Below are 26,310 nucleotides of genomic sequence, written 5' to 3' on the forward strand. Positions count from 1 at the left end.
TAAGTCAATGGGTGCACAAAAAACGGGTCGCATTCAGGTTACCATCCTTATGTCATGCGTTTTTTACAGATACATTACATTTAAATGCTAGGAAACTGTATTTATCCTTTATTTATTAAATTAGTCCAATAAAAAACAGATGCCAAAAGGATGTGCAAAATGGACATACAGATGGCATATGGATATAAAAGACGGACACACGGATGGCATACGGATATAAAAGACGGACACACAGACGTAGAAGACGGACACACGGATGGCACACAGACGTAGAAGACGGACACACGGATGGCACACAGACGTAGAAGACGGACACACGGATGGCACACAGACGTAGAAGACGGACACACGGATGGCACACAGACGTAGAAGACGGACACACGGATGGCACACAGACGTAAAAGAAGGACACACGGATGGCGTACAGACGCAGAAGACGGACACACGGATGGGGTACAGACGCAGAAGACGGACACACGGATGGCGTACAGACGTAGAAGATGGACACACGGATGGCACACAGACGACGGACACACAGATGGCACACAGACGCAGAAGACGGACACACGGATGGCACACAGACGCAGAAGATGGACACACGGATGGCACACAGACGCAGAAGATGGACACACGGATAGCACACAGATGCAGGAGACGGACACACGGATGGCACACAGACGTAGAAGACGGACACACTGATGGTATACGGACATAAAAACAGAAAAAACTTCGCCTCTATGCCACAGGCGATTTTAATTGCAGCAAGATCTTATTATCCCACACACAAGCAGACATAGTCACTTAGAGAGGTGTTCACATTGGTAGGGTCCTGGTATTTTTGAGAAACGCCTTACTGTGGCTACCAGGTACACATGAATTGGCCAATTTATGCGCTAAGTTTTCTAATTTATTTCTATTTTCTAGAGCAGTAATGCTATTCAAATTTCATATATTTCACGTTCGCATACTTAGCGTTACAGTGTGCTGCTTTGTTTGTTAGTTATACGGACATAAAAGACGGACACACGGATGGCACACAGACGCAGAAGACGGACACACGGATGGCACACAGACGCAAAAGACGGACACACGGATGGCACACAGACGCAGAAGACGGACACACGGATGGCACACAGACGCAGAAGACGGACACACGGATGGCACACAGACGCAGAAGACGGACACACGGATGGCACACAGACGCAGAAGACGGACACGCGGATAGAATACAGATGTAGAAGACGGACACACGGATGGCACACAGACGTAGAAGACGGACACGCGTATAGCATACAGATGTAGAAGACGGACACACGGATGGCACACAGACGTAGAAGACTGACACACTGATGGTATATGGACATAAAAACAGAAAAAACTTCGCCTCTATGCCACAGGCGATTTTAATTGCAGCAAGATCTTATTATCCCACACACAAGCAGACATAGTCACTTAGAGAGGTGTTCACATTGGTACTTTTTGAGAAACGCCTTACTGTGGCTACCAGGTACACATGAATTGGCCAATTTATGCGCTAAGTTTTCTAATTTATTTCTATTTTCTAGAGCAGTAATGCTATTCAAATTTCATATATTTCACGTTCGCATACTTAGCGTTACAGTGTGCTTTGTTTGTTAGTTATACGGACATAAAAGACGGACACACGGATGGCACAAAGACGTAGAAGACGGACACACGGATGGCACACAGACGTAGAAGACGGACTCACGGATGGCACACAGACGTAGAAGACGGACTCACGGATGGCACACAGAAGTAAAAGACGGAAAGATAGATGCTATAGGGCGTAAAAAGTGGACCTGCAGATGGTGCAAGGATGTAAAATGGAGACACACGGATGGTTTAGGGGCATAAAAACGGTCACACGGATGCCGTACAGACGTAGAAAATGGACACGGATGACGTAGAAGACGGACACACGGATGGCGTACAGACGGAGAAGACAGTCACACGGATGGCGTACAGACGTAGAAGACGGACACACGGATGGCGTACAGACGTAGAAGACGGACACACGGATGGCGTACAGACGTAGAAGACGGACACACGGATGGCGTACAGACGTAGAAGACGGACACACGGATGGCGTACAGACGTAGAAGACGGACACACGGATGGCGTACAGACGTAGAAGACGGACACACGGATGGCGTACAGACGTAGAAGACGGACACACGGATGGCACACAGAAGTAAAAGACGGACACACGGATGGCACACAGAAGTAAAAGACGGACACACGGATGGCACACAGAAGTAAAAGACGGACACACGGATGGCACACAGAAGTAAAAGACGGACACACGGATGGCACACAGAAGTAAAAGACGGACACACGGATGGCACACAGAAGTAAAAGACGGACACACGGATGGCACACAGAAGTAAAAGACGGACACACGGATGGCACACAGAAGTAAAAGACGGACACACGGATGGCACACAGAAGTAAAAGACGGACTCACGGATGGCACACAGAAGTAAAAGACGGACAGATAGATGCTATAGGGCGTAAAAAGTGGACCTGCAGATGGTGCAAGGATGTAAAATGGAGACACACGGATGGTTTAGGGGCATAAAAACGGTCACACGGATAGCGTACAGACGTAGAAAACGGACACACGGATGGCGTACAGACGTAGAAGACGGACACACGGATGGAGTACAGACGTAGAAGACGGACACACGGATGGAGTACAGACGTAGAAGACGGACACACGGATGGAGTACAGACGTAGAAGACAGACACACGGATGGAGTACAGACGTAGAAGACGGACACACGGATGGAGTACAGACGTAGAAGACGGACACACGGATGGAGTACAGATGTAGAATCCTCTATTTTTTACTGGATGAAAAACTGAGGCTTGAGCATATAGTTGTCCTAACCCAGCCTTAGGAATAAAGTGTCCAACCTCTAACAAAATGTGCCAAATCCATTCCAGAGCGTGCCAAGTGGTAAGGGTATGTGCCCACGATGCGTAATTCATGCGTATTTGGTGCGGAAATTTCCGCAGCGTAAACACATGATATACGCATGTTAAGCCCTCTGCCATGGTCCCCTATGTAATTCCGCAATTGTAATGCCCATGCTGCGGAATTTTCCGCAGCGTTTTTGATGTGCGGAAAATTCCGCAGCATGTCAATTCTTTGTGTGTTTACGCATGCGGAATTGCCATCTTCAATGCAGTAGAAAACGCAAGGCAATTCCGCATGTGCAAAACGCGCGAATTACGCTCGAAAAACGCATGCCAAATTCCGCATGCGTTTTTCCGGGAAAAGGACATGCGGAAATGAAGCGGAAATTTCCGCTTCATTTGCACATGGTGGGCACATACCCTAGCAGTGGTGCCACTGCAGCATGCCCTCACTACACTTCTAGTAGAGCCTGTCAGCCATAGTATTGGAAACTTTATGGTTTCATGAGAAGGTCCACAGACAGCTGGCATTGCCATATCCTGGAGTAACTTCTTCCCCTGAATAAAGCCATTGCTTGCTCCACCTGTTTCCTAACAAGTAATGTGTGACTACGCCAACTTCACCACACAAGATGCCCACCACCATCACCAGGCTGGGAGTAACCTCAGAGGTGAGCTGAGGTGTGCAGTGAGCAGCAGACATGTGCTGGCTTCTCCATGCTCCTCACACCTCTCCTCCTCCCTCTCCCTGCATTAGGGGAGGACAATCCCCTCATCCCCTCCTCCCCTCCGTGCTGTCCTCCCCCCTCCGCCAGGCGCAGGCGCAGCTCACACATTCGGCTCTCCTCGGCACGATTCGGCTATTTCCGCCTCTTTGTTTTAAACTCCAGCCGGAATTTTTTTCCTCCTCATTTTTCTCTCTTCTTATTTTAACTAAGGGGGAGTCATTGGGAGCACGGGAGCCCCCCTGCCCCCGCACCCCCATCTCTGCCCCCGCCTTGGCTTTGCCAGCTGCACACACAGCCAGGCTTTTGCTATTGCCCTGTGTCTGTGCTGTGCCCGGTGGTGAAAGCCCCTCCAGCAAGGAGCAGCAGCGGCAGCTTCCTCTCCAGAGACACAAGACACAGCAAGTCCAGCAGCTCCACACTGGGAATTGCAGCAGGTCAGTGTCTGATTCCACCCTGCAAAGTGAGCGAGGAGCTGCAGGGAAGACTCAGGACTCCCCCATGATATGGCACATCATGCCCCCTGCATGTGGGAGGCAGAAGTGTGCCATGCCTGCAGCCCTCATGGCTCCTCAGTCCTGCAATGTCTCCATCCTGTCCTTTATCCCACTGCCCCCCTCCCCTTCCTACTTTCTGTCCTTTCCAGAGACCCCCTGGCTCATGGCCTCCAGGGGGGATTCTCTAGTCATTGAATTGCCCTTTTACCCTTCACCCACCTGCCATTCCCATAAGTTCTCCATGCCCCCTGCCCACCGCTCTCATCATGGTCTAGGTGCCATCCCCACTTCCCACTTTTAGGCTCCAGCATTTAACCCACTGTTACTACCCTACTTCATTTTAACCCCTGCCATCTTGCTGTCACTTTTTTGCTCCACTCCTTTGAGCCACCAATACCAAAGATTTGGTCTGCATCTTGGGTTTCCATGTAACTTGTTCAAGCTGCCTAGGTTACTCATGGTGGCACAGCTTTGCCAGCCTACATGCTCCTGACGCATTTCACATCCTTACTACTTTAGTCCAGTTCTGCCTTACTGAACAAGCACAATGAAACGTTCTACATTGTCTTCATCTGGCATCTGTAGACCTTGTTGGGGCATCTCCTACTTAGACCTGTCCTGCTGATGCCCAGCCACTTGTCACCCCTTATGCCTGTCTCCTCTAATATTTAATCAAAGTATTGAACCCCGATACAAGTTTATCATTTATGGCCAGTTACATTTCCATTATTGGAGTTATTGCCATCCACATTGGCAGTGTCCATCCACCATACTGTTTAGGATCACAAGCCCACCATTTATGTCCAGTGTTTTATTTCTGTTGATTTTCCAATATCTTGTCTCCGAAGTTCTTGCAGGCTATTCATACTTTATGTTCACCATGAAAACCCTTCCCCATCCCTGATGGTACTTTTTCTACTTGTCATGTCACTATTTCTGCTTCTAGCTTCTCTCATTTTCTCTTGGTTTGTAAATGTGCCTTTAACTTCCCTTTTATCATTTTATTTATATTATTTTCTGTTTTCATTTTCCCATGGTTGTTACTGAAGGTTTACTCCATTAAAAGCTTTACAATCGCTTCTGCAATGGTAGATGAGTGGTGCTGATGACGGTTCTGTGCTGACCTGCCAAGACACATGTGCAACAGGTGCTCCATACCTGCTGACCATGCACACCGTCCTGGCCAGTATGTACTATGGCAAGGTCATCAGTGGCTCTAACCTCTCGATGTGAGCCCCAGTGGACATCTCCTTTAAGATTCAGGTGCCCTGAACATGATCTCCTTTTCCCACTTGTCATTCTTGCAAGGGTCTAGGTTACTAAGGCTAGCTTCACATAGAGTTTTGTGAGGGGTGTTTTGAAGTGTAGCAGCTCCAAAATCTACACCTCAAGAAACGCTTAAAATACTATATTCATTTAACTGGAAAATCCACACAACCCAAAATAAAGCTATGTGCACGTCTTTAAACTCGGGCAAACACGACAAGTTTTTCAAGCAGAAGACACTTTAGGAAACTAACGTTTCTTTTTAGTTGTTTTTTGACAGTTTTGGCTGCTGATGGTTTTTTTTGGAGGGTGATACAATGGTTTCTTGGGAAGTCTCTTTTTTACTCTTGTTTTCCGGTTGTTTTGATGACTACATTGAATAATGAAGAAACCGCTAGCGTTTTTTGAAAAGGTCTAGCTGTCTCCCGCGCATCTTTAAGCTTTCCCATTGACTTGTATGGTAAAGTACAGAGTGTCTTTCAAGTGGAAAATGCCAGAAGAATGGTCAGGTCGCTATTCGGCATTTTTAGGAAAGTGGTTAAAAGATGTTCAAAAGCATGTACACAAGCACAGCAAGTTGTTTTTATATAGAAATGCTTATGTTTGTTCTTTTGAAGGCTTTTTTTGATAGGTTTTTTAGGTGGTTTCCGTCTGAAAAAGATAGTGTGTGCACATAGACTAAGGAGCATTTTCTGAAGTGGATTCCTCTTGAAAAACTTGTTGGCTTTTTGCACCTCCGAAAAGCCTTGTATGATCTATGGTGCAGTTTTTATAGGGTCTTTGCACTTATACTGTGTTTATGTAGTTGACTTGTTGGTCACGGGACACTTTATATTCGAGAGCATGATTGCTAAAGGCACAGGTGTTAGTCAAGTTCTCCAGTAGGAAGTCCATCCCGGCAGCACCGTACACACCTGATAAAGCGATGTGGGTAGTCTCGAAAGCTTGCCATTTGTCATCATCTCTTCAGTGAGCCATCAAATGAAGCAACTACTGAACACTCTCACTTTTTATCTTTTCTATCTTACTAACTCTGCACAAAGATATTCTATCCTAGCATCAGATCCCTGCAATTATGACTTATAAAGGGAGGAGGACTCAGCTCATGAACTTTTGACAGCAAACTTGTGACCTTCTTGGAGTTGTCTGAGTCAGATGGTTGATTGCAATTATTTGAAAAACCTGTATTTTCAGGTGTGTGTAGGGCCCAGCTTTAAGTCATACCTGTGACCGACCACCTGTTACTTTTCTGCCCAGTCGGATCCTGGCACAGCCTTCCTAGCACTGCTACAGGGTGTACTTGGAAATCCTAAAGTATCAGGAGAATGGTCTGTTACATTGCTGGTCAGTTTCTAGTTGGAGGAACCATCTTTTCATTTGATTTAGATTTGCTGAATAATGAGTGATCTGCACCCACCACTCATCTGTTTCTGAATAATATAATGGTCGTATTGAGTCTGATGCTGTGTTAACGCTCATACTGTCTCGAGATTGGCATGGAGATTGTAACTGTAAGTATTGTTACTGAAGCAGAGTTATTCTTCATCTCCAGGTGGTTGCTGGACAAACAGAATCAGTTGTTTAGTGAGGCTATTGTACAATCTTTTTGCAACAGTGTTTGTCATTGTTTCAAATATGTCATGAAAACCAATATAGAAATTATCCTTAGTACTCTTTATTAATGCAATAGGTATGTCACTACCATACTGTATTGGATTTGTATAGGGACCATCATGTTGTATAATCAAGGCAGCACTGAGCCTTATTGGTATGTCAGGCTCAATACTTGGGGTTAATGAGACGCATGCTATCTGATTTTTGACCGGACAGCACACATACCCGTGTAATGCAATAGGGCTTGTGGGCCGAGAGAAAAATCGTTCATCCTAACTGTCCAGGAGGAAGAAGAGTCACAAAATGCATTACTGTTAAAAAAAAAAAAAAAAAAAAAAAAGTCCCAAACAGAACATCAGAGTTGCATCCGTTTTTCTATTTTTTTTTTTTTTTATACAGATACCGTATATTTCTATTAAGAAACCTAGGAAACTGTATTTGAAGAGGTGGTTCACTAAAATATGTAACTCGCCCATCGATTTAAACCTTGTAAGGGTATGTGCACACATGTTGTGTTTTGCTGCGTATTTTGCAGCAGATTTTTATGTACATTTTCAGCTGCGTCTAGCAGTACCAGCAAAGTCTATGAGAAATAGAATTCACTGTTCCTACATGTTGCTTATTTCTTGCTGCGTATTTTCAGTGATTAGAAAAACGCTGAAAGAAATTACATGTCACTTCTTTCAGCGGTTTTTCAGCATTTCTTCACCCATAGGAAGTAATGGGGGGATGAAAAAAAAAACGCTACAAATATGCAGCAAAAAACGCACCTGCGTATTTTGCTGCATATTTGCAGCGTTTTTGATCGCAAAATAGAATGGGAGTCTTTTTTTTCACAGAACTTTATGTGCATTACTAAATAGAGACAGAAGGACTGTGAAAAAAACGCAACAAAAAACGCAGCTAAACCTGTCTTTTTGACGCCGCTAATCTCCTGCCAGAGAAAAATTATCAGCAGATTTTGGTGCAGAAAAAAACACATGTGTGCACATACCCTTAAGAAGTAATACCTCTTGTTGCCATATGTGCCTGTGAGCGGCGCTATCGCTGCTTGCTCAGTCTGCACCACGTGACCCCCCTGCTGCAGCCGCGGCTGACATCAACTACTGGATTCACCCAGGCGTATCCCCCCTTTCCTCCCGATTGGGTTGTGGGTGGTGTTTCACCCCACGTCACAGCTGAGTATCCAGCGCGCACTTTCGTTCTCTCCTCTTCTTTCATTGGTCGCAAGCGCGCGCTGGATACTGGGCTGTGACGTGGGGTGAAACACCACCCACAACCCAATCGGAGGGGAAGAGAGAGGGTGCGTTCGACTGTGTGAATCCGGAAGTTGCCGTGACGTCAGCGGCGGCTGCAGCCAGGGGTCACGGACTGAGCGAGCAGAGATAGTGCTGCTCACAGTCACGTGTGGCAACATAAGGGATTTACAAAAATACTTCTTAACAAGGTTTAAATTGATGGGCGAATTATAAATTGTAGGAAAACCTCTTGAATCATGTCCATTTTTTTAGTTTAGATGTATGGAAAAGTATCGCGCTTCACACAGATGTAAAAAATAGACCCCATCATCCGAGTTTTCTGGATGAAATTTGGATGATTCCTCTTACATTCGTTTGCAGAAGCCTTTAATCATAGCGTTGGCACAAAACGATTCACCCGACCCTGTCCATCGGCCACATCAGTCATTTATGGTCGATAGAGTGGAGCCGTGAGAAAGAGCTGCATCTTACCTGCTTTCCTTTTATTAGCCAGACTGGCTAATCAAATGAAGAGTTGGAGTTGCTGGCAGATAAGAGGCGGTTCTCTCTGCACTGGTTTTACATGCAGTTTTTAAACCCAAAGCGAAGAGTTGGTTAAAAAGTCTTAGGGCTCATCTACAAGTCCGTTTTTTTTCACTTATGAGAAAAAAGGTCTTTGTTTCATCAGTCGTTTTATCAGATTCATGTCATCCAAGTTTGGTCCCAATTTTATCCGTTTTTCTTGGATGAGAAGAAAGTTTCTCTACCTTCTCCAATCTAGAATTCATTGAAAAAATAAACAGCCACTTAAATAATCATCAATATTAACAGAAATAAACACTTGAAATAGATCACTGTTTGTAATGACTCTATATAATATGAGTTTCACTTTTTGTATTGAAGAACTGAAATAAATTAACTTTTTGATGATATTCTAATTTAGTGAGATGCACTTGTATATTTCTGAGTCCTAGATGAGGCAGTCAACTCGGGCCAGGAGACCAGATGGTCAAGCTGGGTATTGGGATAAAACAGTCTGTTTTTCATGGATATGTGAAACCGGCTTAAAAATGTATACCAATTTATAATTAAAGGGAATAGATTCACAGTGCCCAAAACACAGACAGCATGAATCCGATCCTGACTTTGCGATTTGCAGCCAGGCATATTTTCTCCGAAACTTTGTTTTAGAGAGAACCTAATAAAAGCTGGCCGGGGAGCATAAGGGGAGACCTGACAAGTCAGGTGCAGTCCCCGTTGGGCTTCTTGCCGCCCTGCTCCAATTGATTGGCAGGTTTCTGATGTGTGTTACATATGGAGAGCCGACCGGGGCCTGTGTCGGACTAGTCAGGCCTCTCCCTTTTAACCCCTAGCTGGCTTCTCAAACTGTTTTATTTCCCGAAACGCCACATTGTTCCCGAGTAGAATATAACTGTCTGCAAAGTCAGAATCTGATTCATGCTGCCTATGGTTTGGGCAGCCTGAACCTATTGACGGCTTCACTTTAACCAGGGCTGTGGAGTCGGTAGGCCAAACCTGCGACTCCGACTCCTCAATTTCCATGACGCTGACTCCGAGTCCACGACTCCAACTCCCTCATACATGGCTCATGTTTAAGTGATAAATTTACTGTAGCACAGATTCATCTCAGCTAAAAGTCTAGACCCTTAGACCAGGAATAGGACAGACATTTATAGGACTTTTCATAACTTTCCCAAATTCTTATGGAAAAATATTCCCCACAAACTGCATTGAACTACTGTACCCAATTTATTATATATTTTAGGAGTTGGAGTCAGTCCATTTTATACCGACTCCACAGCCCTGACTTTAACGAGCATTAATGCTGACTTTAGGTTACATTCACACATCTATCAGAAAAAATGAGTTCTCCTCTGTGCATTTTGCTTGGTTCTTTTTTAATTTGTTTTTTTAAAAACTGAAGATTGTAATCTGAACAGTTTTTTTTCCATTGACATTTCATAATATATCAGTTTAAAAACAGATGGAAAAGAAACGTCTTCTGTTTATCATCCATTTTTGACAGATCCCCAAAAAACTTTAATGGCTGCGTCTGATCCGCAAAATTGGATGATAGTAGAGCATGCGCGGAGTTGGATTAAACTGAAACACTGTTACATAATAAAATAGATATGGGAATTGTTCAATTAAATTCTATGGGTCATTGTTTCGTCCATGTTAAAAACCGATGCACGTGGATAGCAAAAACGGATTTGTGAATGTAGCCTTAGAAAGATGAAGAATACCAATGGGATATAGATTGTGCTTCGTTATCAGAAAGGCGTTAGATATAAATGTTAACTAATCCTTACTATGGGCCAGTCAGTAATTGTCCAAACAAGCAATCCTACAAAGTCTAGTTCCCTATCCCTGCCTCGTGCAATCGCATAATTTATGCTGCCTAAATATCATGCATTGTCAGCAGCACATGTTCCGGTGTAACATGGGGATGTGCAACTGAGCATAGAAAAACTGGAGGGTGCATTTCAGGTGCAGACATCTGAATAAGACCTTAAAGGGAACCTGTCATCAGATTCATGCTGCTCATAAAACAGGCAGCATGAATCGGCACAGCCAGGTATGTTTTACTCTGAAACGCTGGCATTTCAGAAGAACTATACTTTGAAGAGTCAGACAGGGATTGTGTGTCTCCGCTGACTAGGTCGTCTTCTCCCAGCCCTGATCCATTTGATTGACAGTGAGACCCGTCAGTCAACTGGAGTGGGAAGAAACCAGAATTAATGAAGAAGATAAACTTTCTTTAACCTTGGTGTAAAATCACAGAGGTGCTGTGTAGACCCATATCAGTCTAGGGGTGCTGTATCGTAAAGCTGTGCAATGTGTAACTGAAATACAGCCATATAGAAGTATTAGGCAAAGTACATTTATTGGGCCTCGTCTCCATTCTTAAATTTCCACTATTTTTCATGAATCTCACTCCTCATTGTGGCTCTTTTTGTGGCGAGCAAATGTTCATAGAAGGAATTTTTTTATTTTCTTACAAGGTTATTTAGAAAGTACCTTTTTAAAATAGATGGAATCTCTTGAATTATTTTCTGGCGTTATATACATTTTAAAGGGGTATTCCCATCTCCAAGATCCTATCCCAATATGTTTTAGGTGTAGTAATAATAATATTATTATTATGCTATGTGCCCACGATGCTGATACGCTCCGGATTTTTTCCTGAGCATTTCTGCATCTCCCTGGCAGAAAAAACGCATGTGGATTGTACATGCGGATTGTACATGCGTTTTCCTGCCAGGGACATGCGGAAGTGAAGCGTTCTTCACATGCATTTCCGCATGCGGGTTGTCAAGCGCTTTTCCAAACGATTTTAGCTTCACTTGGAAAGTGCTTGTCAACTTGGTCACACTATATAAATCCATGCAAACAGCATAGATTTATATACTGTGACCGAAAGAATGTTTAAAAATAAAAAAATAAATCTATACTTACCCTCCGATGGCCCCCGCAGTCTTGCTTCGCTCCGTCCTGGCTGCCGGCAGATCGCGGTACACTACACTGAAGGACCTGCCGACGTCAGCATCGCGTGACCCGTCACATGACTATGACGTCAGCGCAGGTCTTTCAGTCCATCGCGATCTGCCGGCATGGGAGGACGAGCGCAGCGCAGGCCATCAGAAAGTAAATATAAAATTTATTTTTTATTTTATTCTTTTTTTTACAGGTTCTATGCTGCCCGGGTCCGGAGGAGAGTCTGCTCTCCTCCACACCCGGGTACCATCCACACATTGGAATGCGCATCTACATATACAGTGATGCATAATCCATGTGTTCCAATGCAAAAATGCGAAAACGCAGCACTTCCACAAAATAATTGGTAGTGCTGCGTCTTTTTCCGCAATGATAATCCGCAGCGGAAATTTCCGCAGCATGTGCACAGCACATGCGGATTATCATTGGGGAACATGGCAGGCCTTCTACCATGCGTTTTTGCCGCTGTGGAAATGCTTAAAAAACGCATCGTGAGCACACAGCCTTATTATTATTTATTATTATTATTATTAGAAAATACCTTCCATTAGAAATGTAGTATAGTATTTTTGATTTGACATGTCTTTCCTCATGTGCAGGCATTGCAGGACCTTAGGTATCCATGGTTACATCCACTGATAAAGTGACAGTTAGTTAGCTAGCTGCTAGTGGTCGTAACCATGGATACCTAATGTCGTGTATTGCCTGCACATGAGGTAAGTGGCATAGCGAATCAAAAGTACTATACTACATTTCTAATTGCTATTTGCTAATATTATTAGTTTTTAAGGACGAAGCGCTGTTTAAATGTACTATTGATACAAAATGAATGTCAGAGGGGTTTTCTCATGATCGACCTGTGGTACCTGTCCACAGGAAACAGCGGTGATCTACAAGTGACTGATTGCTTGGGAATCATCGCTCTTCTCTACTGTCTTTATATGACCTTATTCAGATGTCCGTTTTTCATGTCAAAACCATAGATAGTTTATTGGGCAATTGCCCGTGAAAAAATAGGAACTTACTTGGATGACATCTGAGTGTGGTCTGATTTTCACGGACTGTCAGAAAAGAGAAGGTGGACAATTTTTTTTTTGCGTACGAGAAAAACTATTGACACTGATCAAGGTTGGATCAAAGTCATTGGTACGTTTTTATCGTATGTAAAACAAAAACAAAACCGGACGTTTGTCTGATTCCTTGCGCTTGATTAATCAAGACCGGTGTTGTTCACGCCAGTCTCGATGAAATGTGCTGGAGTCAGAAGCTCCTGATTCATGAAGAGGCGTAAGGAGTGTTGGACGAGTGGCGTGCACCTCCTTGTAGATCTCTCCACAAATCCTACTATAATCCCTGCTGGACAACCATCACTCTTATCCCAACTAGGATTCGCTCACTTTGTGGGAGCTGGGCAAAAGATGGCTCAAGAATGCCAAAAGTCACAAAATTTTACCGCAGCCTTGAGTTGACCCAAAATGATTACTTTTTAAAGCTTTATTACTTTTCAAGGCTCTTTACGCCATATTACTTGGTTAAAACTTTGAATCGGGTCCCTAGACTTTAACCCCTTTACCCCCAAAGGTTGTTTGCACATTACTGACCAGGCCAATTTTTACAATTCTGACCATTGTCACTTTATGAGGTGAGAACTCTGGAACGCTTCAACGGATTCCCCTGATTCTGAGATTTTTTTTTTTCATGACATCTTGTACTTTATGATAGTGGTAAAATTTATTTGATATGGCTGGCGTTTATTTCTAAAAAAAAAAAAAAAAAAAAAAAAAAAAAAAAAAAAAATTTGGAGATTTGGCGAAAATATAAAAAATGTTGCAATTTTCAAACTTTGAATTTTCATGCCCTTAAATCAGAAAAAATAAAATCACACAAAATAGTTAATAAATATCATTTCCCACATGTCTACTTTACATCAGCACAATTTTGGAACCAAAATTTGTTTAAGAAGTTATAAGGGTTTTTTTAGGGACCACATCACATTTGAAGTGACTTTGAGGGGTCTTTATGACAGAAAATACCCAAAAGTGACACCATTCTAAAAACTGCACCCCTCAAGGTGCTCAAAACCACATTCAAGAAGTTTATTAACCCTTCAGGTGCTTCACAGGAGTTTTTGGAATGTAGAAGAAAGCAATGAACATTTTACTTTTTTTCACAAAAATGTTACTTTAGGCTGTGTGCACACGATGCGTTTTTCATGCTTTTCCGCTGCGGAATTTCCGCAGCGGAAACGCATCAAAAACGCATGGTAATCCGCACCCCATGGTCCCCAATGGCATTACGCAATGTCAATGCACATGCTGCGGATTTTTCCGCAGCGTTTCTGCAGCGCTCCTAAATCCGCAGCATGTTCATTAATTTTGCGGAAGCGCCGCCATTGACTTGCATTGAGACGCATAGAATCCGTGTCTGTACATTTGTACACGCAGATAATATGCGATTCAATGTGCGGATGGTACCCAGTTCTGGAGGAGAGGAGACTCTCATCCTGACCTGGATACCATTGTACCTGTAAAAAAAAGAATAAAATAAAAAATAAAGTTTATATTCACCTGTCCGGCGGCTTCTCTCTGCTTGCCGGCAGCGCTTCTCCTTCCAGGACCTGAGATGACATCGCGGTCATGTGACCGCAGGCTGTCTCGCGATAGCCCGGCAACCAGGAAGAAACCAGGAAGAAGCCAGGACGAGCGCGACAGCACACGCGGTGGGGGATCGGGGGTAAGTATAGCTCTATCTTTTTATTTTTACGGTCACACTATATAAATCTATGCCGTTTCCATGGATTTATACAGTGTGACCTAGTTGTCAAGCACTTTCCAAGTGATGCTATCGCCTGGAAAGTGCTTGTCAGTCCGCATGCGGAAACGCATGTGAATCCGCATGTATTCTGCAGGAAAAACGCATGCACAATCTGCATGCGTTTTTTCTGCCAGGGAGATGCAGAAATGCTGCAGAAATTTTCTGCTTCATTTCTGCATCGTGGGCACATAGCCTTAGACCCAAGACCCAGTTTTTTTTTTATTTTCGCAAGGGTAACAGTTAAAAAAGCACTTGTGCAATTTCTCCTGAGCACGCCGATACCCCATATGTGGAGGAAAACCACTGTTGGGGCGCACTGCAGGGTTTGGAAGGGAAGGAGCGCCATTTGACTTTTTTGAATGTAAAATTTGTTTGAATAATTAGCGAACGCCATGCTGTGTTTGGGGAGCCCCTGATGCGCCTAAACAGTAGAAACCCCCCACAAGTGACTCCATTTTGGAAACTAGACCCCTCAAGTAATTTATTTAGATGTGTCATGAGCACCTTGAACCCCTAGGTGCTTCAAAGAAGTTTATAACATTGAGCCGTGAAAATAAAATTTTCACATTTTTCCCACAAAAATTTTTTTTTTTTTTTTTAGCCTCAAATATTTTTATTTTCAAAGGGGTAACATAGCAGTACAGTATCACTGCTATGCCTTACATGCAGACACAAGATAGTTAGATCATGCACTGCGCATGATCTAATTACCTTGCTAGTGCCCGAAATCAGGTCACCATGACAACGGTCGGGACCCCGCGATGACGTTCCGTGTTCTCCGATCCAAGAGCAGAGGGGCTTCTATCCCTCTGCTCGCTCGCTGAATGCTGCGATTGCAGCATTTAGGGGGTTAAAGTGCCGGGAGCGGTGCCCCTTCTTGGACGTTCATTCAATTGAAATGTATTGTCGCGCAGAGAGAAGCTCTCTGCACAGCAATACCAATGCCAGCCGCTGGCCAATCAGAGGCCTGCTGGCATATGGCAGTGATGCCATAAGCCGGCACGCCGATGTCAGCTGCTGCACATTCAACTTAAATAAAGTGGTAACGTCAGCAGCCCTCAGGACCAGGTGGCGATTGTCAAAGGGTCTACAGTGCCCGTGGGCCGCCTGTGGCCCGCAGGCCTCTTTTTTGAGACACCTGATCTAATCAGTGTTAGACTGTGTAGAGACAAACTGGGGAAAGATAAGTAAATTGACGCGTACAGGTGCATCTCACTAAATTAGAATATCCTCAAAAAGTTAACTTATTTCAGTTCTTCAATACAAAAAGTGAAACTCCAATATTATATAGAGTCATTACAAACAGAGTGATCTATTTCAAGTGTTTATTTCTGTTAATGTTGATGATTATGGCTTACAGCCAATGAAAACACAAAAGTCATTATCTCAGTAAATTAGAATACTTTATAACAACAGCTTGAAAAATGTTTTTAAAATCCGAAATGTTGGCCTACTGAAATGTATGTTCAGTAAATGCACTCCATACTTGGTCGGGGCTCCTTTTGCATCAATTACTGCATCAATGCGGCGTGGCATGGAGGCGATCAGCCTGTGGCACTGCTGAGGTGTTATGGAAGCCCAGGTTGCTTTGATAGCAGCCTTCAGCTCGTCTGCATTGTTGGGTCTGGTGTCTCTCATCTTCTTCTTGACAATACCCTATGGGGTTAAGGCCAGGCGAGTTTGCTGGCCAATCAAGCACAGTGATACTGTTGTTTGTAAACCAGGTATTGGTACTTTTGGCAGTGTGGACAGGTGCCAAGTCCTGCTGGAGAATGACATTTCCATCTCCAAAAAGCTTGTCGGCAGCGGGAAGCATGAAGTGCTCTAAAATTTCCTGGTAGACGGCTGCGCTGAGTTTGGTCTTGATAAAACACAGTGGACCTACACCAGCAGATGACATGGCTCCCCAAACCATCACTGATTGTGGAAACTTCACACTAGACCTCAAGCAGCTTGGATTGTGGCCTCTCCACTCTTCCTCCAGACTCTGGGACCTTGATTTCCAAATGAAAATTGGAACTCTGTGACCTTGTGGAGTGTGTAAATGACTGCCTTCTGGACATCTGCCAAGTCAGCAGTCTTTCCCATGATTGTGGAGCCTACTGAAACAGAATAAGGGACCTTTTTAAACGCTTAGGCTGCGTGCACACGATGCGTTTTTCATGCTTTTCCGCTGCGGAATTTCCGCAGCGGAAACGCTTCAAAAACGCATGGTAATCCGCACCCCATGGTCCCCAATGGCATTCCGCAATGTCAATGCACATGCTGCGGATTTTTCCGCAGCGTTTCTGCAGCGCTCATAAATCCGCAGCATGTTCATTAATTTTGCGGAAGCGTCGCCATTGACTTGCATTGAGACGCATAGAATCCGCGTCTGTACATTTGTACAAGCGGATATCATGTGTCTCAATGTGCGGATGGTACCCAGTTCTGGAGGAGAGAAGACTCTCATCCAGACCTGGGTACCATTGTACCTGTAAAAAAAATAATAAAATAATAAATAAAGTTTATATTCACCTGTCCGGCGGCTTCTCTCTGCTTGCCGGCAGCGCTTCTCCTTCCAGGACCTGAGATGACGTCGCGGTCATGTGACCGCAGGCTGTCTCACGATAGCCCGGCAACCCGGAAGAAGCCAGGACGAGCGCTGCAGCACAAGCCGGGGCATCGGGGGTGAGTATAGCTTTATTTTTTTTTATTTTTACGGTCACACTGTATAAATGCATGCCGTTTGCATGGATTTATATAGTGTGACCTAGTTGTCAAGCACTTTCCAAGTGATGCTATCGCCTGGAAAGTGCTTGTCAGTCCGCATGCCGAAACACATGCGTTAACGCATGTGAATCTGCATGTATTCCGCAGGAAAAACGCATGCACAATCTGCATGCGTTTTTTCTGCCAGGGAGATGCAGAAATGCTGCAGAAATTTTCTGCTTCATTTCTGCATCGTGGGCACATAGCCTTAGGAAGCCTTTGCAGGTGTTTTTTGTTAATTATTTTAATTTACTAAGATAATGACTTTTGTGTTTTCATTGGTTGTAATCCATAATCATCAACATTAACAGAAATAAACACTTGAAATAGATCACTCTGTTTCTAATGACTCTATATAATATATGAGTTTTGCTTTTTGTATTGAAGAACTGAAATAAACTTTTTGATATTCTAATTTAGTGAGATGCACCTGTAGATTTAATAAATTTCTAGGAGACGTTTCAAAACATAAGAAATGAGAGTCAAGATTTATTTTTAGGGTATGTTCACGCTGAGTCTTTTTGCTACGTCTTTGGAGAGGAAACTGAGCAAAAACTCCAGTTTTTTTTTTTAGCAATTTTGCATTTTTGAGGAGGATTTAGAAGTTTTCAATAAAAAAAAACAACAAAAAACAAAAACTGTGCACATTACTGAAACAGACATGCCAGGAATGGTGACAGATCCACTTTAAAACCTTTACTAAAAGAATTCTATAACAATGTTTTTTTTTCAGTAATGGTAACACAGGTCTGCAGAAAATAAAATTTCAAGAGCTGTTTTGGTTATTCCATGTAATCTTTGTTTTTCAGTGCACTGAATCCAAAAATGACCTCCACTTCGTCATAAGACAAAACGTTTCCTGACAATTTAGGTAACTATGTTAAACTAGATGGTGGCCCGATTCTAACGCATCGGATATTCTAGAATATGTATGCGGCCGACCGGGCGCGACTAATCAGCGAAGCAGTGTTTAAATGGGTTGTGCACTACTTTAAATTAACCCCCCCCCCCCAATGTATCCCCCCGGGGCCCCTAATGAATTTTGTAATTACGTCATGTTGTCAATACTGCTTGTGACAACATCGCTGACCACGCGGAAGTGTGAAGGGAGGACCGGGGAGCGAGGCCGCCTGTCGGGGTACTTCTGCTGCGAGCAGCCGGGAGATGACCGGCTAGCATCGGTCATCTCCCGGCTGCGTCGCCGCTGATCTCCCGACGGTGGCCTGCGTGTTTCAAATCCGGCGCCAATTCGCGGCCACGCTGCGCCAGTCGCTGATTGGTCGGGGCTGGCTGGCCACGACCAATCAGAGAAGCGGTGTTTTAAATTTCGCGCCAATATCACTAGCGCCGGTCATCTCCCGACTGCATCGCCGCTGACCTTCATGCGGCAGATGAGCCGCTAACGGCCGCCATCTTGTTCTGAAATCCCGCGTCGCTGATTGGCCGCGGCCGGACCAATCAGCGACGCGGGATTTCCTGGACTGGCAGACAGACGGGATAAGCCAATTATATAGTAGATAAGGCAATACCTCGAAATAAATGAAAATAGACTCATGAGGCAACCTAAAGCTTGAGATGCTTTCACCATTCGTCCGACGATCTTTTTTTATTGTCTAAAAATTTCTCTACGACCTCTTTAAATGCAATCCACCCTTCGTTTTGAGAAACCGTCATGGTATTGACAAACTCTTTATAAGCTCAAGCCTTCTATTGTCTGGTCCGACTAACACCTTCCTTCAATTTTGCCTCCGAGAGGCTTGGAAACTTGGTAATCAAGTATTTGAAGCATTCCCCATCTCTTGGAAGTGATTTTACGAATTGCTTCATCAAGCCCAATTTTATGTGGAGAGGTGGTAGAAGAACTTTATACTGAGATACCAACGTTTCTCGGGAAGACATTTTTTTTTCACCGACTGTGAGCCCCTCTTGGCTACCAACTCTTCTTGATCCAGTGATTGTCGGCCTCGACTGTCCCACAGAAACAGAAAACAAGGGTATTTGGTATACCCAACTTCTTGCCCGACCAGCATGCACAAGACCTTCAAATCCACACACACTTGCCAACCATAGTCTTTATATTTAAGTTTACGAAGAACCAATTCCAAGTTCTCGTAGGTTTCCTTCAAGTGTACGGAATGACCTACAGGGATGGAAGCGTAAAAACCGCCTTTGTGGAGTAAAACTGCTTTGAGACTTCTTTTTGAAGAATCTATTAAAAAAAAAAAAAAAAAATGCCATTGCGCTGAATCATATTGGATTTTGAATTGACCCATCAAACCTTCGACATCGATGCAATAAACCAACTTGTCTTCCTGGGCAAAGTAAGGAAAAAACTCCCTTTCACAATGTTTGAACCATGAAAAAGACACTTCTGGTAAAATGAAATTCCTGCTTTTGAGCCTTGATCAGAGTAACTCAGTGGCATCTTTGGGAAGATTCAAGTCTCTTACTAAACCCTTCATCTCCTCCTGGGGAAAAAAAAATTTGGTCTTGTATCATCTTCAAAGTCAGAACTTGATTCGTCATCTGGTTCAGGTATGATTCCACCTTCATCGGAGCTAGGTATCTCTTCCAAGGTAGCAGGGGCCTTGGATATTGGAAATCTGTGCCATGGGGGATGGGATGAATTGCTGAGTGATGATTGGGGTATGAAATTGAATGCTTCCATTTGGAATTATACACTTTCACATTGCATGAACAAAAGTAACCGTCGTCACCATGGTTCTTTTGCTCCCTCCATACCATAGGAATCCCATAACGGAAAGCTTTTTTTCTTACCCTTGAACCAATTTCAGAGGTCCTCAACACACCGTTTGCACACTTTGAGGCACCCACACTTTATCTTGATCTCGCAGTTCCTGTTGATGATAATGGGGAAAGAAAATAAGCTGCCTGCCGATGATTCACAGCAGAGTTTGCAGATGAACCTATAGGTTTGTGGCAAGTCCTGACCTTTTTAGGATTTTTTTCAATATTTCTTCATTATAAAAACCCCAAAATACATGGAAATTATATGAAAATAATCAAACAGCTTTTTAGTCGCAGATCTGTGTAATTAGAGTAAATGCCTTAAGACCCTTCAGCACGTACCAGTGATCGACAAACGTTCATGCCAGCATTCAGAAGAACTAACATTCATGGCTATGTTCCTGATCCCTGCCCTGTGTAAACGTGCCAGCAATCAGTGGCCAGTAGGCCTAATTTGTTGGCTGATCACATCTTTTATGCAGACCTAAAAATTATTAGTTAACATCCCCTTATCCTCATGCAAACAGAGGAGAACTGACAAGAGTATGCAAACTGATATATGTATTTTTTTTTATCTCCCATATAGTTTGCACAGGCAGATGATTGCTGGGTGTAAATAGAAGAGTAACAAGTACTGATCTGCATGCCATATCCCTGCAGGCACTTATGATTATGATCTGCTTATGATAGTTCTTAGGGTGATCAGACACACTGTCGTGATGTATGCATCTGCAACTCTGCCCACTGTGATGCCCAGTAACTGCACAGTTTAGTTTCATTGTGTGGCCATTGAGCATTATGGTGACTGGAGTTTCAGTAGCATGCTGCTGGACGCAACCTCAGCCGGGTTCCCATGAGCATATTTCACGGTCCTTATACGGACTGCAGTACCTGGACTGACTATGGGTTCATGATTAGGACTTACAGCCTCATAGACACATATGAAGCTGGAAGTTGAGGCCGGAAACCCACGGTCAGTCTGACATTGCGTTATGTATACGCACCATGCAGTATTAGCGTGTGAATCTGGTCGACGAAGAGTAATTCTCAGAATTGCTGTGGTTAGTCAGTCCCTTTTGCATCAGCCTAGATCTATGGTGCCATATTATATACTGTAACCATGATATACTATTAAAATTTTCTATTATGGTATTATTGCATTAATAATTACACAAGGGATTTTGTATTAGGACACATTCAGACGTCTATAGAAATCAGTTCGAAATCGGCCCGCAATGCACGGACTTGCAGTTGGTGTCCATTGCGGTACCATCTCTGACTGATTACTATGGACGTCTGAATGCGCCCTTACCAGCAGATCTTTTATTAGATCCCTTTTATGTGACCACTCACTAGTAGCAGTCTAAATTTGGGGTGTAAGTTTTCTGCCAGAAAATCTGGAGAGCGAAGCAGCACCTGCTTGAGAAAAGCTCATTGGAACTGAAACGTTGCGGGATGAATAAAAGGCTCATTTCATTGGATGTGCTGCCTTACCAATAGTCAAAAAATATGGAGCGTAACTATTGGATCAAGTACTTAGAGGTGTGCACCTAACTTATAGATTGCTTGTGCAACAGACTTTCCTTTAACTATTCTGCCATGAAGTAATCCAAATTTACATTTTTTTTCCTAACAAGAAACATTATTAGAATTTTTGTAGTAAAAAAGGCTATGCGAGAATGAGAGACTGCTCAGTAATAGAGCATAGGAAGGTTCTTGTATTTTAGTTAGCATAGGGATGTCAAACTCAAATACAGAGAGGGCCAAAGTTAAAAACTTGGACAAAGTCGCGGGACAACCTTGATGGTTCTTAAAATTTTTTTCTACAATTGAGGAAGATTTTCCTTACCATCAAATATGAGTAACTTTTTCATATGGAAACAAACTTTAAAAGGATTGTCTCACGAACAAAGAACATTTTAATTAATAGATCTTACAATAAAATTAGCACATAATCACAAGTGGAGCATACTGTAACAATATAATGTTATTGAAGAGCAGTAAAACGCATATTACCCAATGTCCTATTTAAATATGTAATAACAAAGGATAAAAACCTTGAATTTAATAAATACAGATGATAAAGTATAATACCAACAAAAGTGCCCTCCAAACACCGTTTGATACCTCCACAGTACCCTCCACACGTACGGTATGATGACCCTACTGTACCCCCCCAGCAAAGTATGGTGACCCCCAACACAGTATGATGTCCCAACTGTAATCCCCATACAGCATAATGGGCCCGCATAGTCCTCCGGGCAGACTAGTGGGCCCCGCATAGTCCTCCGGGCAGACTAGTGGGCCCCGCATAGTCCTCCGGGCAGACTAGTGGGCCCCGCATAGTCCTCCGGGCAGACTAGTGGGCCCCGCATAGTCCCCGGCATTGCAGGCCAAATATTATCAGACTGAGGGCCAAAGTTTGACATGTGTGGGTTAAAGGAAGGAGTCTCCCACTCCTGAGAAAAAATACTGACCAAATACTGCTAGTGGGGCCGTGGCCTTTAACTGCAAAGCTCCAGCTAAAGGAATTTACCACTTTAACCCCTTAGTGACAAAGCCAATTTTTATCTTAATGACCAGGCCAAATTTTACACTTCTGACCACTGTCACTTTATGTGGGAATAACTCTGGAAAGCTTCAACGGATCCCAGCGATTCTGAGATTATTTTTTTTGTGACGCATTGTACTTTGCTAGTGGTAAATTTAGTTCCATATTTTTTTGCGTTTTATTTGTGAAAATTTTGGAAGTGTGGCCAAAATGGTCGTAATTTTTAATACTTATATCCTTAAACTAGTTAGTCATACTGTACAAAATAATTAAATAAAATTTCCCATATGTCTACTTAACATATGCAGCATTTTTCAAACATCAATTTATTTTGTACGGATGTTAGAAGGGTTAAAAGTTTAGCAGCAATTTCTCATTTTTTTTCAAGAAATTTCCAAAACCTGTTTCTTTAGTGACCTATTCAGATTTAAATGGCATTTGAGGGGCCTATATATTAGAAACTCTCCAATAGTGAAACCAATTTAAAAACTGTGCCCCTCAAATACTTCAAAACTGAGGTCAGGAAATGTTTTAACCCTTCAGGTGCTGCACAGGAATTAATGCAAAGGGGAAAGGAAAAAAAATATATAAATTAAAATTTTTACCTCCTAAAATGTTGCTTTTCCTCCAATTTTTTCACTTTTACAAGGGATAGCACGACAGAATGGACCCCAAAATGTATTACCGGGTTTCTTCTGAGCGCGCTGATACCCCACATGTGGCCAGAAACCTCTGTTTGGACAAATTGCTGGGCTCGGAAGGGAGGGAGCACCATTTTGAATTTTGGAACACAAATTTGGCTGAAATAAATTGTGGGCACTATCACATTTGCAGGGCCCCTAAGGTGCCTAAATAGCAGAAACCCACCACAAGTGACCCCATTATGGAAACTACACACCTCCAACAGTTTTATTCAGGGGTATAGTGAGGATTTTGAACCCACAGGTAGTACACAAAATTTGATGGCATTAGGTCATCACATTGAAGCTTTTTATTTCTTTTCACAAAAATGTTTATTTAGCTTCAAACTTCTTATTTTGCAAGAGGCAACACCAAAATGTTACCCACTTTCTTACAAGCGCGACGATGCCTCACATATAGTCCAAAAAGTTCTGTTTGGACAAACGGCAGAGCTCAGAGCAGAAGGAGCAATATTTGAATTTTGGAACACAAATTTGTCTGAAATTGTAGGCACCATGTCGCATTTGCACGGCCCCTAAGGTTCCTAAACAGCAGAAACCCACCACAACTGATCCCATTCTGGAAACTACACCCCTCAAGGAATTCATCTGGAGGTTTACTGAGCATTTTTATCCTACAGATGATTCACAAAACTTTATAACATTTATATGTGAGAACAAAAAGTTACTTTTTTCCATTAAAGTACTGTTTTAGCACCAAATTTATCATTTACATGAGGGGTAACGGGAGAAATTGGACCCCACAATTTGTTTTGCAATTCCTCCCGAATTTGGCAGTACCCCCGTATCTGGTTGTACACTACTGTTTGAGCACACAGCAGGGATCAGATGGGAAGGAGCGCTACTTGACTTTTAGAATGCAGATTCTGTTTGAATTTGATTGTGGGCTCCATTAGCCGAGCCCCTGAGGTGCCAGAACAGCAGAAAACCCCAGGTGACCCTATATTGGAAACTTTACTGTCTAGGGAATTCCTCTAGGGGTGTAGAGAGAATTTTGAACCCATAGGTGCCTCACAATTTTTTTTAGAATATTGGGACGTGGAAATATAACATTTTAGCAGTAAAATTGTAATTTTTTTTTTTTTTGTTAGCTGAAAACTTGTCACTTACACAAGGTCTAATAGGTGAAATTGGACCCCACAATATATTGTGCAATTTTTCCTGAACATGGTGAAATTACTGTTAGGCCACACGTTAGGGCTGAGAAGGAAGGAGCTCTATTTGGCTTTTGGAGCACAGATTTTGCTAGAATAGTTTGCGGGCAATTTGTGTGCGATGCCTCACCACTAAATAGTCTTAAGTTGGTGAAGTAAGAAAAATATAGGCTTAAATTTATGGAATCAAATAACTAAAAATTGGCATGTGCATATGTATTCGCCCCTCTACAGTCAGTACTTTGAGAGCCTCATTTTGCGGCATTTGCAACTGCAAGTCGCTTTGGATAAGTCTCTATGAGCTTTCCACATCCTGCCACTGTGATTTTTGCCCATTCCTTGAGGCAGAACTGCTCCATCTCCCTCAAGTTAGATGGTTTCCTCTGTTGAACAGCAATCTTCAAGTTTGACCACAGATTCTCAATTGGATTAAGGTCTGAGCTTTGAGTAGGCCACTCCAAAACATTTACATATTTACTCTTAAACCATTCGAGTGTTGCTTTAACAGTATGATTTGGGTATTTGTCTTGTTGGAAAGTGAACCTGCGTCCCAATCTCAAATCACTGACAGACTGAAACAGGTTTTGCTCAAGAACATCCTTATATTTCCCACAATCCATCTTCCCTTTGACTGGGACGATTTTCTCTGTCCCTGCTGCCGAAAAACATCTTCACAGCATGATTCCACCACCACCATGTTTCACTATGGGGATGGTGTTCTTGGGGTGATGAGCTGTGTTGGTTTGGTGCCAGACATAGCGTTTACCTTAGTGGCCAAAAAGTTACATTTTGGTCTCCTCTGACCACAGCACCTTCCTCCATACATGTGGGGAGACTCCCATATGTTTTTTTGGCAAACTCAAAACAAGCCTTACAACTTTTCTGTATAAGTAAAGGCTTTTTTCTGTCCACTCTTCCATAAAGGGCACCTCTATGGAGTGTATAGCTTCTTGTGGTCTTATTGTATGGATAGATACTCCAGTCTCTGCTCAGGAATTCTGCAGCTCCTTCAGGGTTAACTTTTGGTGTCTGCTCTGTCTCTCTGATTAATGCCCTTCTTGCCTGGGCTGAGAGTTTTTGTGGGCAGCTGTCTCTTGGCAGGTTTGTTGTGTTACCATGTTCAGTTCCATTTGAGGATAATGGATTTGATGGTTCTCCGGGGGATTATCCGAGATTGGTATTTTTTTTTTTTTATAACCCAACCCTTCTCAACAACTTTGTCCCTGACTTGTTTGGAGATCTCCTTGGTCTTCATGGTGTTTTAGTTAGTGGTGGCTCTTGCTTAATGGTGTTGCAGCCTCTGTGGCCTTTCAGAAAAGGTGTGTATATACTGACAGACCATGTGACGCTAAGGCTATGTGCCCACGTAGCAGATTTGATGCAGAGCTTTTTTGCCTCTCTCTGGCAGAAAAAAACGCATGCAGATTTACATGCGTTTTTTCTGCCAGAGAGAAGCTTTTTTACATGCGTTTTCTCAAGCCATTTTCCAAGCGATTTTAGCATCACTTGGAAAAGTGCTTGACAAGTTGGTCACACAATATAAATCCATGCAACCGGCATGGATTTATAGTAGTGTGACCAAGTAATAAAAAAAAAAAAAAAAAAAAAAAGGTTATACTCACCATCGGGTGTCTTCCTGGTGTCATCTCTGCTGTGTCCGGTCTCTTGCATTGCTTGCGGTGGTTTGAAGGACCTGCGGTGACATCATTGAGTCATGTGATGGGTCACATGACTCGGTGACATCATGGCAGGTCCTTCACAACAGCGCGAACATTGCAAGAGACCGGACGGC

At 43.2% G+C, this 26,310-nt stretch overlaps 1 protein-coding gene across 1 annotated transcript in view; it reads left to right on the forward strand.

Annotated features, from left to right (window-relative positions):
- The first annotated feature begins 3,752 nt into the window (after window positions 1–3,752).
- Window positions 3,753–26,310, forward strand: part of PCGF3 (polycomb group ring finger 3) — a 141,903-nt gene continuing 119,345 nt past the window's right edge. The window contains exon 1 of the mRNA XM_073651805.1: window positions 3,753–4,102. The gene's annotated coding sequence lies outside the window, so the exon portion shown is untranslated. The remainder of the gene's footprint in view (window positions 4,103–26,310) is intronic.

This window comes from Phyllobates terribilis, unplaced genomic scaffold (genome assembly GCF_046119375.1).
Source record: "Phyllobates terribilis strain yellow unplaced genomic scaffold, ASM4611937v1 Scaffold_1__5_contigs__length_1240528914, whole genome shotgun sequence".
Lineage (NCBI taxonomy): Eukaryota > Metazoa > Chordata > Amphibia > Anura > Dendrobatidae > Phyllobates > Phyllobates terribilis.